This window comes from Maylandia zebra, unplaced genomic scaffold (assembly GCF_041146795.1).
Source record: "Maylandia zebra isolate NMK-2024a unplaced genomic scaffold, Mzebra_GT3a scaffold09, whole genome shotgun sequence".
In the NCBI taxonomy this organism is placed as follows: domain Eukaryota; kingdom Metazoa; phylum Chordata; class Actinopteri; order Cichliformes; family Cichlidae; genus Maylandia; species Maylandia zebra.
The window spans coordinates 417,310-429,372 of record NW_027490039.1 but is presented as its reverse complement, the minus strand read 5'-3'; the positions used below and the strand labels follow the sequence as shown (position 1 = coordinate 429,372).

At 44.0% G+C, this 12,063-nt stretch overlaps 1 long non-coding RNA gene across 1 annotated transcript; it reads left to right on the top strand.

Moving 5' to 3' along the window:
• The first annotated feature begins 6,438 nt into the window (after positions 1-6,438).
• On the top strand, positions 6,439-6,915 carry LOC143415835 (uncharacterized). Its single transcript, XR_013096263.1, has 2 exons — positions 6,439-6,774; positions 6,861-6,915. It is a non-coding gene; the product is annotated as an uncharacterized LOC143415835 (long non-coding RNA).
• The last annotated feature ends 5,148 nt before the right edge of the window (positions 6,916-12,063 follow it).

Here is a 12,063-nt window from a genome sequence, read left to right as displayed (position 1 = left end):
TCAGTTTATTTTCAATTTATTTTAACTAATCTAGAGACAAGCAACTCCTTTTTAGCTTCTGTTATGCATTTACCTCTCACACCTTAATCTAGATGTTAGTGTTCTCAGAGTTAACATGTCTCATGTTGCCATGTTGTATTTCTAATACCCAGCCTCAGTGTTCGCCCTGTTGACCCTCAAATCCAAACACCAATGATCTAGATATTCACAAAATTCATAAGGAGATTCTTAAGGTCTTAAGTTTTGTTGTTTTTATGTTTTACATAAAAAAAACTTCACATTTTTTATATTTTTAAACGAAAGTGACATGCAAGGATATTTTTCTTTAGTGATGTTGCTTCAGCAATCTCAAATACTAATTATTCTGGGAATTTTTATGGTCAAACTATGTGATTTTCCAAATGTGTGTATGTGTGTGGAGTAAAATGACCTTCTTCTTATGATGTTGTCACCGTGAATCATTTAGGATTAACAACACAAATTGTATCGATAGCAGAAACAGTCTTATAACTTATAGTTCTCACACGTTACCGCTAGTTTTACAAACGCAGTCTTCTTCAGCTCTGTTTATGTAGCTTTTATGAAACTGATTTTCCATAGTACAAGTAGAATTTAATTTTTCTTTGCTCTCCAGTATAAATGCAATAATTTGCAGGCTTTTTACTGAAACTCTCACAATGCAACACTCAATGCTCAGAGCTTCATATATCAACAGCTCTGAAAATATCTTCTTTTTTTAAAGTAATGTAGGACAGGATCTCTCACTCTCTGTGTCTCAAAAAAAAAACCCAACTAAACTGGCAATCACCACTAAACAAATGAAAGTAGTTTATGGCTTTTTTATCAGCTGCATTTCTTTCATTTATGTATTGATCCCATTGTTTATTGGTAATGCTTTTAGGTCACTGTTTTAGCATGTCTGCCTCACACTCCATTTAAACAGTTTAACAGATAGTGGGGTCTGGTAAGGAAGTTGGGGGGAAGCAGACAACTCCACAGGAAGAGTCTTTTTGTCTTTTCTCCACTGTAAAAGATAGCAAGGCAGTGTGAAACTTTCTTTGCGGGAAAGACAAAACTGACAGCCATGCTAGGCTCAGTGAGAGACTCTGCTCACCCTCTGCCCCAGCGATGGCAGTCCCTCACCAAGCTCGATTTCTGTTCTTTGTCTTGATTAAAGAATGTTAGCTACCGCTCATCGCTTGTCTGCAGGCTTTATTAAACGGAAAACTTCCACAACAACCTCTAAACAGTGGTTTATGGCTTTTTGTCACCTGCAACACCATGTAACACTTGGATGTTAGATTCTTTTACCAGTCAGTGTTGTTAGCCCCAACCCCCAGGCTCCAGCTGTCTGAGCTCTAACCCTGGCTGCCAAATGTCCCCCTGAGGCCTTTGTGCTTTTTACCACCAGACTAAGTTTGTAGTCCTATCTACTAATATTATTTTATTTTTTTATTATAGCACAAGGTTCAGTTAGGTTACTACTTTGACTTCCTCAATTTGAGCACATTTCTGACCCGATACTTTATCAAGCTTTTACTCGAGTGTTTTTGACACTAGCAGCTGTACTTCTACTTAAGTGAAAATTGCCTGCACTTTTGCCACCTCAGTTGCCACTTTTCTGGAGTTTGTACACTTTTTATATTGAAACGTTCAACGTTTTACGTGTTATCCTTGATCACAGTTCTAAACAAGTTACCTTTCTTCACTTCAAAGTAACCCAAAAAAGAAACTATATGTCCAGTTCTCTTTACTCCAAACCTGGTTTAAGGCTATGCTGTTGTTGTGATATGGCCATACAAATAATATTATGTTTAATTAATCTTAAAAAAAAAATGGCTGCTTCATGGCTACCTGTTCAGAGAATTTGCAGACTTTTATGGAAACTGTCACAATGTAACCCTCTCACTGTCAAAACAGGGTTGATCCATGTTTCTATGAACACTGATTAATATATCAACAGCTCTGAAAATCCTTTTTTTTTTAAAGTAAAGCAGAACAGGATCTCTGTATCTCTAAAAATCCCAACAAAACTGGCAATCACCTCTAAACAAATGGAAGTAGTTTATGGATCTTTATCACCTGCAACACTATGTAACACCTAGATGTTAGACTCTTTTACCATCACATTTGCAAGGGTTTATGTGTTATCCTTGATCACAGTTCTAAATAAGTTAACTTTCTTGACATAAAAGTAGCCCAAAGAAGACAAATATATGTCCAGTTCTTTTTTACTCCAAACCTACTGATCGGAAAACATTATGTGATGCTGGAAGTTTTCATCCTATCCATCTGCAAAACAAGTTTACCTGTAAGCCAACACATTAGACGTAAGCAAATTTGTGAAATTTCTGAACAATATGCTTTGTGCAGTAGCAGTAGTACTAGAACTATAATTTGACTTGTGTACCTCACAAGTCAAATTATACATTGTGATGGAGCAGTCACAATACACCCGCACGAGACACAGTTTGATTTTTCTAACATAGAGTTTGTATGAAGTTCACTTTATCAGCTGAAAATATTAAAGCCAGAACTTACAAAATCAAAAACCTTTTACTTCATGTACAGGGTTTCCAAAAAAGTTTTATTTCAGGTATATAAACCATTACATTTGATTCAAGTAAAACAAATAATTACATTGATTCTTGTAAAGTTTTTCCAAAAAAGTTTTATTTGATGTAACGGGTTTCCAAAAAAAAGTTTTATTTCAGGTATATAAACCATTACATTTGATTCAAGTAAAACAAATAATTACATTGATTCTTGTAAAGAGCTTCCAAAAAGGTTTTGACTGGCAACAACGCTCACCTGCAAGATAAGGAGTTTTTCTTTGGGTTTTGGAGTTTTTCCCCCTGTTTTTGGATTATAAGGCTTTTGGGAATAGAGGGGTAGCTAACAGAGTTAGGGTTTTGGAGAAATCGCGGAGGATTTTTTAAAGGAGTTTTGGCTTTGTTCGGCTGAGCATGACAGGAGCCGCGGGGCGCTGAATTTGAGAAAAAAAGACTAAGGATTTTTGCAGGATTTTCCCTGTTATCGAATATAAGGTTTTGGGAATAGAGGGGGTACCCTAACAAGTTATTGTAGGGTTTTGGAGAAAACACGGAGGGTTTTTTAAGGAGTTTTCCCTGATTATGTTTCTAAGGATTAGGTTAAGGGGGCTGCGGGGATCGCGAGTTTTTTCTGAGTATGAGTTTTATTCTAAATCTACAAATGCATATAAATCGAAATAAAGTTTTCCCCCAAGGCATGCAGCCTGTATTTGTGGCCACACTGAACGTTACAAAAGCACAAGTTTAACTAAACAATTTTAATATGGTTTAATACATTTTTAAACACATGAGCACGGAGCCTGAGAGAGCACGGTCCGGAGACACGGGCGCGCCCCCGCGCGCCCAGACACACAGCCTTGGGCGCGCGGGGGCGCGCGCACACACACTGACCCGCCATCAGATGGCGATTTTTGAGCATAAAAAGTAAAAAAACCTTTTTAATGGCTTTAAAAAATAAAAGAATCCTATTTTGATATATAAGAAACTTTCTAAATAATCAATTAGTTGTTTTTAAGGGGGGAAAAGCAATGAGCTATGAATATCATATTTTTATTAGTTCCGGAGCTCATGAATAATTCATGACCTGTCAGTTTGACATGAGGGGTATAATATCACTCTCTGTCCTGTTTGTAAGACTGAAACCTGCAGCTGAGACTGAAGACGTCACCTGATGATGACGACACGTTTCTCCCACAAAACGCTGCGTCCAGATGAACAGAACCAACAGACTCACTTTCCTGGATGATTGAGATGCATCAAGACTTCATTGTGTGTTACTTCTCATTCAGCACAGACACATTATTCCTGTTAGGTCATGTCAGTTGTCACTCAGTACAAGCACAACTGTGAACAACACAAACTTCTCTTCAATGTGTCACAGAAACACTAAGTGTGAGAGCCTGTATGACACACAGGACAGACTGTAAGCTCTGCTGGCTGCACAGCACTTTGTAGCAGTTTTCCAACATGTCCTCCACCCGTGATGTCAGTGGTGGGACCCCAGTCACAGCACTCAGCACCACCTCCTTTAAATGGATTTTATACCAGTTCCTCCCGTTACTCGGTGCAACGCTTCTTAAATGTGTTTTTGCAGGATAAAACACAGCAGGTGGTGTAGAGAGGACGTCAGCTGACGGAGCAGAGGGAGGCAGACTGTGGATAAATGACAGAGTGAGAGGAGAGCAACCATGACAGAAGCACAGGTGTGGCAGATAGAAGTGGCTTTATAGACACTTATTGTCAGTCCTCGTGCATGCTGTGGAAATAAGTGTCTGTGTCATGAGGTGACATGTGAGCTTATCTTTGGTCAATAAAGCTGAACGACCAGTTTTCACTTTGCTTGTTACGCTTGTTTAGTGACGTCTGGGTTTCTGTGGAGCCCGAATTTTGATGAGTTCTGGTGAAATCATCTGAGATCATCTGAGCATCGGTGAAGAGTCAGCAGAGAAAGTGTGGGACAGAAGTTTGCTTTGGACACATGGACTGAAATCAAAAAGTAACAAACAGGATTTCCAATGGACAGTATGGAGAAGTGAAAGTACACAAAGGCTGTGCTGGAACACGTGTGTTACACTTTTTGACAGCTGAGAACAAAACACAATATTTTGCATCATCTCTGCAGTGTCTCTTCTTTCCTCTGCTGTTGTGCTTTTAGCTCCAAACTGTTTCAAATGGTTTGTCAGCAAGCTGACCTCTGACCTCTGCAGTACTAACTCCTGACCCGTACAAAGAGCGGGCGTTTCTGACCTTTGACCTGCAGCTGTATGTCTCTCAGTCTCAGTTCTTCTCTCCGTCACTGATGGAGCAGGTGTAGTTGCTGCTGACAGTCAGTCGTTTGTTTTCTCAGAGTGAGGCTGAAGTCTGAACTGTTCAGAGCATCAGGTCTCATCAACGTGCGCATACCTGGTCCTCTGAGATCACCAGGTATGAAACCTGAGTGCTGACAGAGCAGCAGGACAGATGTTCCCCCTCATTCACCTCCACCACCACAGCCAAGGCATGCTGGGAAACTGAGGACACACAGACGGAGAACTGAAGTGTCTGCTGTGTGTTCATCTCAGAGTCCTCACAGGTGACACATTAGCTCCAGAACACCAAGCCAGGTGTTTGAAGCCTGACAGGGATTCTTCCCATCCAGAGGGAGGATTTAGCTGCACAACAATGAACATTAGTGTGTAGTTTAGAAACACAGACTGTGCCTGCACTGCATCTAGTGAAGAAAAGTGTTACTGCGAGAGAACCAGGCTCCTTTAAAGCAGCTGATATTAAGGTTGAAAAATCAACAATAAGCTGATGTAATCAACGTTTCACAAAATGGTCAGCAGCTAAAATCTGGAGCCGTTCTTTGGTGGTAATTAACAGTTTGTTCTTGTTAGCTAATTATGTCATTAAAGGTAGCAGCAGAAGCCTTGTGTTGAAAGCCCATTCCCTCACACATTCACACAGTATGTGTGTGTCTGTGTTACACTGTGGACATCCCTTCTGTTGGAGCGCCATCTTGTGGCAGGTTTAAGAAATGTTCTTCTTGTAAATCCAAACTGATGCACCTCCATAGCAGACTGTGGAGGCTTTCAGTGACATGAAGACTTGATTTATACTGTCATATTCTCCTGTTACACAAAGCACAGCACGCTGAACATGGATGAACTGAAACTCCCAGCATCTGACTGAGGAAAAGCACAAATCATTCTCACACTGACTCCTGCTTGATTTTAGATTTGCTTTCAAATCCTCACACTTTCATATGAAGCACTAAATGGGCTCCAGACTGTTTATCTCAGCTTCCTGTCAAACACACTGCTGCTCACACCGAGGCTCAGTTTACTCCTCCAGCCTGGCTTAACCTGCTGTCTGTTAAAAACAGTCCCACACTCCTCTGTTTAATCCTTCTGATCAGACTCTTTGATTTTGTATTGTTTCTACCTGAAGTTGTGTTTTTGACATGGTTCTGTCTGTGAAATAAAGCTCACACACACACTGCTACAGTCCTTCATACACTTAGAAACGAAGCTACTCCTTTCCTCAGTGCTGACACATAAAGAAGAGTTGGTTTTATATCCAACACGTCTCTGTTCCAGAAAACAGCTTCAGCAGCCTCTGAGTCTGAACTTGGAGTTGGTTATAAGCCACAGGCCTGTGTGCACAGCAATGAGGAAATATAATGCAGTAAGTGAAACATGGATGTGTGTAACAGATTATCCCAAAGGTTGATTCTGTTCATCTGGACGTTTTCAGTGAAACATTTGGTCTCTCGGTCAGGTGACTCCTTTAGTTTCAGCTGACTGCAGGTTTCCAAACCTTTGTCACTGGATCACTCACTTCATCTCCAACGTGTCCCTGACTCAGACAGCTGGAGCCGTTACAGCAAAATCATTGATCATTGTAACAGTTGGTGAAATGTTAGTATTTGACCACTAGGCGGAGCTCTTGTAATGATAATGTAACTAACGCATTTTATTTTGTATGTTTTATTTTTGTGTTGAGCATGTTAACACTTTCCTTTTTTGCCTACCGGATTGGTGTAAAGTTAATTTGATACATGGAAAGTAACCAGTTAATTTTGTAAGTATAAGGTAAGGGCAGAGGTCACTTCCTGTTTTGGGAAGTAAGGTCAGAGAAGCTGCGCATGGTGACGGTCTAGCTGTGTAAAAGTCAAGCTAAGAAAGAAGAAATAAGCCCTAAGTTCCAGTTACACCGGTTTGTCTACTTGCAGGCCAAAGTGGTATGTTTGTTTATATTTTGTGAATTTTATATTGTAATATGTTTTAATGCTGAAATATAATTTTCTTGTACATTTGTATTCACCAGTTCTACGGTGTACCTGTACGTTAAGAGAAGCACAGTAAACATCAGTAAAGAAGAACTCTCGTGTCTCTCGTGTATGTGTACAAGCCGGCATAGTAGAACACTCCACTGCTCCGGAGAAGGCAACGAGATGGTTGGACCGACGCTACTAGCAAGAGACGCTACTAGCAAGAGAAGCTACTAGCAAGAGAAGTATCACATGCTTCAGCAAATGCATTGAATACGTAAAGAAGCAAGCTAATAAGTGAAAGATAGTCAAGCAAGCACAAAAGTCCGTGTCTTGGAAGTAACAAAGCACTTGTAAATTGTTATCAAGCCTCAGTTCCATTTGAAATTCAAAGTGACCTTTCATACTAAGGAGCAGCTAAAATCAAGATTTATCAAGTAAATGTTAAAGTCAAGTGAAAATACTATTAAGACAACATGGCAGATGAAAATGAAGATGCAATACAGCCCACTGAAGAAGAAAGTGCTGATGATAATTTTCAAAATGATGAAAGTAAAGAGCAGACAAATGGAGAAGAAACTCCACAGTGCTCAGTACAAGAAGCCAAGTTAAATGACTTGACAAACAATTTTGAGCGAGTTTACAAGAAGTGGAAATACCACATAAACTTATTTAAAAGAATGGTGAAGAGTAAAGACATTGAGTTAATACCTGAAGCTGTAAGTGTTATAGACACTAGTATGACTGACATCTGTAACATTCATGATGAGATCAGAAAAATACAAAGTCCTGATATTGAAATGCGCAGAAGATGTGATGTGTGCATGGCTATCAGTGAAACTGCCAGAGCAAAGGCTCGGTGCCTTTTAGAAGAAGATGGTGATCCAAATTCTATCCTTCCGGCGCCCCCCGTGTGCGGCAGCCTGTTACAGCAGCTCTGCTCATTCTGAGTTTCTTTCTTTCTTATCTTTTTTCTCGTAATTTTTTTTTATAACTAACGTATTAGTAATTAGACTCTGCAACCATGTTCTACCGTTTTGTGCTAGTCCTGGTCGTTTTTCTCAGTTTATTTCTACTTTTTTCACCCGTGTCTGGGGACCCAGAGCAGAGATCCTTTGTTTACAGTAAGGATCAGCTGTTAGCGCTGAGTCCTGCAGCGGTACTGCCGGCGGACAGACCCGATATTCCCAGCGAGCTGAGGAGGAAAAGACGGGGGTGTCGTGCTGGGAAGGAGCGCCGTCGCCCGAGAAGGAGACGTTATCGACCATCTCTTCCTTCTGTAATTATTGGAAACGTAAGATCTTTGCCCAATAAGATGGATGAGCTCATGTCGCTAACCTGGTCACAGAGGGAGTACCGGCAATGTAGCATCATGATGCTAACGGAGTCGTGGCTAACATCGCTAACTCCGGACACAAGCGTGACACTACCGGGATTCCAGCTGCTGCGAGCGGACAGGACCAGAGACAGCGGTAAGAGGAAAGGAGGGGGACTGGCAGTTTTTGTGAACGACAGATGGTGTAACCCTGGGCACATCACTGTAAAAGAGCAACTCTGCAGCAGAGACATTGAGCTGTTAGCCGTTAGCATGCGTCCGTACTATCTGCCCCGGGAGTTCTCGCATGTTATCGCGATAACAGCGTATGCCCCCCCCCTCGGCCAACGCGGATGCAGCCTGTGACTCTCTCCACTCTGTGGTCAGCAGACTGCAAACACAATCACCGAGAGCCCTTCTCATAATATCAGGGGACTTCAATCATGCCTCACTGGACTCCACACTGCCCACCTTCACCCAGTATGTGACCTGCCCAACCAGAGTCAATAAAACACTGGACTTACTGTATGCCAATGCAGAAGAGGCATACAGCTCATCACCTCTCCCTCCCCTGGGCAGATCTGATCACAACCTGGTGCACCTTGTCCCTGTGTATGAGCCCTTAGTGCGCAGGGAGCCACCAGCCACCCGCACAGTACACAGATGGTCAGAGGAGAGCGAGGAGGCTCTTAAGGATTGTTTTGAGTCGACTGTGTGGGAGGTGATTTGTGATGACCACGGTGAGGACATCGACAGCCTTACTACATGCATTACTGACTATATAAACTTCTGTGTGGATAACACTGTACCTACCAGGACTGTACGGTGTTTCTCCAACAACAAACCTTGGATTACCCCAGAAATTAAAACCGTCCTCAAGCAGAAGAGGAGGGCCTTCAAATCCAGAGACAAAGAGGAGTTGAAAAGGGTGCAGAGAGAGCTGAGGGGACTGATAATCAGAATCAGAATCAGAATCAGAATACTTTATTGATCCCTGGGGGAAATTATTTTTTGTTACAGTGCTCCATTTTAAACCAACATTAAGACAAGACAGACAATACGCTAACTAAAAATAGTACAATATATACATATATATACATACATACATACATAAGTCACTTATAAATAAATATTTGGAAAAGAAACATGTGTAGTTGTAGCAGCAAACAGTGTGTTAAGTGGATGCGTTGTACAGGGAGATGGCCACAGGCAGGAATGATTTCCTGTGTCGTTCAGTGGTGCTTTTCGGTAATCTCAGTCTCTCACTGAACGAGCTCCTGTGACTGACCAACATGTCATGGAGTGGGTGGGAGGTGTTATCCAACATTGTCTTTATCTTGGACAGCATCCGCCTCTCCGACACCACCTTGAGGGAGTCCAGCTCCATCCCCACAACATTGCTGGCCTTACGGATCAGTTTATTAAGTCTGTTGGCATCTGCGACCCTCAGCCTGCTCCCCCAGCATGCAACAGCATAGAGGATCGCACTGGCCACCACAGACTCATAGAAAATCCTCAGCATTTTCTGGCAGATGTTGAAGGACCTCAGTCGCCTCAAAAAATAGAGACGACTCTGGCCCTTCCTGTAAAGTGCTGTGGTGTTTTTAGCCCAGTCCAGTTTATTGTCAATGTGTACTCCAAGGTATTTATAGTCCTCCACAATGTCAACACTGACCCCCTGGATTGAAACAGGGGTCAAGTGTTTCCTGGTCTTCCTGAAGTCCACGATCAGTTCCTTGGTCTTTGCCACGTTGAGCTGCAGATGATTCTGCTCACACCACGTGACAAAGGAGTCGACCACAGCCCGGTACTCTGTCTCATCATCCCTGCTGATGCATCCAACCACCGCAGAGTCATCAGAAAACTTCTGAAGATGGCAGGTCTCTGTGCAGTGGCTGAAGTCTGTGGTGTAGAGGGTGAAGAGGAAGGGGGAGAGGACAGTCCCCTGTGGTGCCCCTGTGTTGCTAATCACCTTGTCAGACACACACTGTGGGAGACGTACATATTGTGGTCTTCCTGTCAGGTAATCAACAATCCAGGACACCAGAGAAGCATCCACCTGCATCGCTGCTAACTTATCACCCAGGAGGGTCGGCCTGATGGTGTTGAAAGCACTGGAAAAGTCAAAAAACATGACCCTCACAGTGCTCGCCGGCTGGTCCAGATGGGTGTAGACACGATTGAGCAGGTAGATGATGGTGTCCTCTGTTCCGAGACGAGGCTGATAAGCGAACTGAAGGGGATCCAGATGTGGTCTTACTATGGGTCGCAGCTGGTCCAGGATGAATGGGAATGGGAAGGAGAGCTACAGGCAGAAGATGGAGAACCAGCTTCAACAAAACAACGTTGGTGAAGTCTGGAGAGGCCTCAGAACCATCTCGGGCCACAAACAGCAGAACTCTCTGCCTGGGAGGGATGTGAGGTGGGCAAATGAACTGAATCATTTCTTCAACAGATTTGACTCAGCCATGAGGCAGTCTGCAACATCGGCTGCAGACTCACCCACCCCCACTGCTGCTGTTCCACCTCAGACACTTCACACCTCCTCTATTCACCCTGCTCACTCCCCCCCCCACCCCCAACAACAGCATCCAATACACACTCAACACAAGGCTCCAGCCTGTCTCTCTCAACCACCCAGGTTAGGAGGGAACTGAGGAGGATTAATGGCAAGAAGGCAGCGGGTCCAGATGGCATCAGCTCGAGGGTCGTTAGGTCCTGCGCGGACCAACTGTGTGGGGTGATGGAGCACCTCTTCAACCTGAGCCTGAGGTTGGGAAGAGTTCCACAGCTCTGGAAAACCTCCTGTGTTGTACCAGTGCCAAAGACTTCACGCCCCAAGGACCTCAACAGCTACAGGCCGGTGGCTCTGACATCCCACCTGATGAAGACCCTGGAGCGGTTGGTCCTGGCTCAGCTTCGGCGCCTAATAAGCTCATCACTGGACCCACTTCAGTTTGCCTACCAGCCTGGCATTGGAGCGGATGATGCCGTCATTCACCTCCTACATCGTTCCCTCGCTCACCTGGAGACCGCTGGAAGCACTGTGAGAATCATGTTCTTTGATTTCTCCAGTGCCTTCAACACCATTCTTCCCTCGGTTCTAAAGGACAAGCTGGTGAACTCTGGAGTGGACCATCACCTCACTACCTGGATCCTGGACTACCTCACCGACCGACCACAGTATGTGAGGACTCAGGGCTGTGTGTCGGACAGGGTCGTCTGCAGTACGGGGGCCCCACAGGGAACGGTTCTGGCTCCGTTCCTCTTCACCATCTACACTGCAGACTTCTCCCACAATTCCACCCAGTGCTTCCTGCAGAAGTTCTCTGATGACTCTGCAATAGTCGGCCTCATCACTGATGGGGACGACAAGGAGTACAGAGGTCTGACCCAAGACTTTGTGGACTGGTGCCAGCTGAACTACCTCCAGATCAACGCCAGTAAAACCAAGGAACTGGTGGTAGACTTCCGCAGGCACAAGCATTCTCCACTGCAACCACTGAACATCCAAGGTATGGACATTGAGGCTGTGGACAGCTACAGGTACCTTGGTGTTCATCTGAACAATAGACTGGACTGGACTCATAACTCAGACGCCCTCTACAGGAAAGGGCAGAGCAGGCTGTACCTGCTGCGGAGACTCAGGTCGTTTGGAGTGGAGGGCCCACTCCTGAAGAAATTCTATGACTCTGTTGTGGCTTCTGCTATCTTTTATGGTGTGGTCTGCTGGGGCGGCAGCATCTCTGCTGGGGACAGGAAGAGACTGAACAGGGTGATCCGAAGGGCCAGCTCTGTTCTAGGATGCCCTCTGGACCCAGTGGAGGTGGTGAGTGACAGGAGAACGGCGGCTAAGCTGTCATCCCTGATGGACAACATCTCCCATCCCATGCAGCAGACTGTGACAGCACTGAGCAGCTCCTTCAGTGGGAGACTGCGGCACC